Below are 2,895 nucleotides of genomic sequence, written 5' to 3'. Positions count from 1 at the left end.
AAAGTGAGCCCTCTGCAGTGGGCAGGACTAACGTTAGCCCGTCTGCAGCAGCCAGGGCTAACGTTAGCCCCTCTGCAGCGGCCAGGGCTAAAGTTAGCCCTCTGCAGTGGGCAGGACTAACGTTAGCCCGTCTGCAGCAGCCAGGGCTAACGTTAGCCCGTCTGCAGTGGCCAGGGCTAAAGTTAGCCCTCTGCAGCGGCCAGGGCTAAAGTTAGCCCTCTGCAGTGGGCAGGACTAACGTTAGCCCGTCTGCAGCAGCCAGGGCTAACGTTAGCCCGTCTGCAGTGGCCAGGGCTAAAGTTAGCCCTCTGCAGTGGCCAGGGCTGAGGTTAGCCCGTCTGCAGTGGCCAGGGCTAAAGTTAGCCCTCTGCAGCGGCCAGGGCTAAAGTTAGCCCATCTGCAGCGGCCAGGGCTAAAGTTAGCCCTCTGCAGCGGCCAGGGCTAACGTTAGCCTGTCTGCAGCGGCCAGGGCTAACGTTAGCCCGTCTGCAGCAGCCAGGGCTAACGTTAGCCCGTCTGCTGCACCCCTCTCTCTGCATAGCCGTGTGTGAAGGACCACTGGCTCTGATGGAGGTTTGATTGTTTTATTTGGCAAAACGTTAATTTGATTTGTGTTTATCTGACTGTGTTCATTATTATTCTGCCACCAAATGAAAAAAGTCATAATTTATTATTATCTATAGACTATTAATAGCAGGCGGTGAAATGCAGCTCCAGGCTAGCTTTGAATGTGGTGATGTCATCAGATCCATATCTATGCTGCGTGCTCCTGTTCTCCCGGAGTCCAGACTTTCCTGGGTTCTTCTCTAGAACAGACTTGGCGAGAACACGAGTCCATACTCGCGTTCTAGTGAATTGAGAATCGGCCTCAGTTTAATGTGCTTTTAGCGGTTCTCCTCTCTGTGTTTGTTACGTCGTTCTTCAGGGATCACTGGTTCAAATGCTTTTGAACATCTGCCTTAGAGGTATCAGTCTGTCAAAGAAACTAAAAGTTTTATTTGGGTTCTGACCGTTGGACCACATTAGAATTGGTGCAGTACCACCGCCTGGCACCTAGGAGTCACTGTTGCTACTCAGTGATGTTTTTGGTACCGCGCAACTAAAACTCCAGGTTTATTTACTGAAGCAGATAAAAATCTTTAAGGAACCTTTTGCTACCCTATTATTAATCCCCACAAAATAAAGTTTAAAATAAACATCTTAGTTAAAAAGTGCTCAGATTCTAATTAGATAAATTATGAAATTATTAATCATTTACAATTAATTGAAATATTTATCTAATGCATAATTTAGGTATTAATTAGACAATTCCATTGGAAAATTGACCATTAAACAATTAGATGTCCCCTTAGGTAATTAAAATAGATAAAAAAAAATGATTATTGAATATTTACATTTTATTTAAAATTAGTAAAAAAAAATTAATAACTGTACTTTATTTTTCTACCAATTATCCTGGCTGAACCAGTCCTATAGTTCAAGTGCTTTTAGGATCATCCTTCTGTAGCAGAACCGGGTTTCCATCTTTCATCCTCCTGCCTGAAAAGTTCTGGGTTCAGAACATTTAATGTGAAAATGCGAAGTGTAGCACCTTCAGCGTCTGCTGTGCATGCAGGCCCGATGCCGGCTGAGCAGATCGTCTTCAGGTGATGTGAAAAGCACACAAACACGACCGTGACCAATCCAAACGCTGCTTCCCTGCAGACAGCATGCCATGCAGGGAACCAGCAGCAGAAGGAATGTATGAACCCTCCTCCCCACTCCTCCTGTTTTTATAAGGCTATATTCAAGTTTTGCTAAATTTTTCGTAAAGTTCGTATTATTGTAAAGCATTTTGGATCCGTGTCTGATGAAAACGTGAGCTGCCTTCAGAGATGTTTGCATCCTCTGCTGTTTTTTTTTTTTTTGTCTTTCAAACACTGAGGCAGGTGCATGATGTGTTTGTTGTTTTGCATGCAAATCTCCATGCAGGACCTCCTGGTCCCTGTGGCTCCTGGTAGATTTCTTGGTAGTGAGTAAAATGAGGTGTTTCCAGTGACGACGCTGCTCTACTCTCCAGCATGTTCACATGTAAATGAAATGATGTGAGTAGATTAAAGAGCACAAACTAAAATCTTTAGAGTATGGTGATAGATTTTGGCCTCTATGTGTATCAACACCTGTCCTTTCTTTTCACTTCTTTTGACTAAAGTAGCCATGACGACAAATTGGTTCTGAAGTTATTGGGGGAAAAATGCTAAAACAATTTGAATAAGTTCAATAAAAGTTTCAGAAGTAAATTATAATGTCAATGCAAATGTTGGATATCTTAAAAGTTATTTTTTTTTTACATTTATTTTCTTTAATTTTCTGTATTAATTTAGTTTTTTAGGGGGGCTGATTTAAATGAATGTAATACTATCCAAATTCTCTTCTACAGATTTTGCACTCTACACTTATAAGTGTAAAGTGCACATATGGAGTAACTTTTGTTCCATTATTGCTGCAGAGAACACTATGGTAGATCAAAAAAAATATGCAAGGACTACACTTAGAAAAACAGTTTTTTTTACTTAATTTTGAGAGTACATTTATTTTCTCTGATTTAGCTGTTTTTGTTTTTTCAAAAATTTATATATATATATTTCACAGAATTGTAAGTTTCAAGGTTAATTTTGAGATATGGTCTTTTAATTTTTTTTATAGATGTTATCAATAAAAAATCTTTTCTCAAATTTCTTTATCACAGATCCCATTTATACGGTGGCTGAGAAGTGCAAAACACATTTACAATTCAAAAACACATTAACAAATAAAAAACAAAATAACATTTTTAAGAAACAAAATTAGATTTTATGAAACAAATGTATTTTTGAAAAAAAAAGTTAAAATTTTTTAAAAACAAATTTACATTTT

The sequence above is a fragment of the Cyprinodon variegatus genome, unplaced genomic scaffold, assembly GCF_000732505.1.
Source record: "Cyprinodon variegatus isolate N-32 unplaced genomic scaffold, C_variegatus-1.0 Scaffold554, whole genome shotgun sequence".
NCBI classification, from domain to species: domain Eukaryota; kingdom Metazoa; phylum Chordata; class Actinopteri; order Cyprinodontiformes; family Cyprinodontidae; genus Cyprinodon; species Cyprinodon variegatus.
This window is presented reverse-complemented; position numbering follows the sequence as displayed.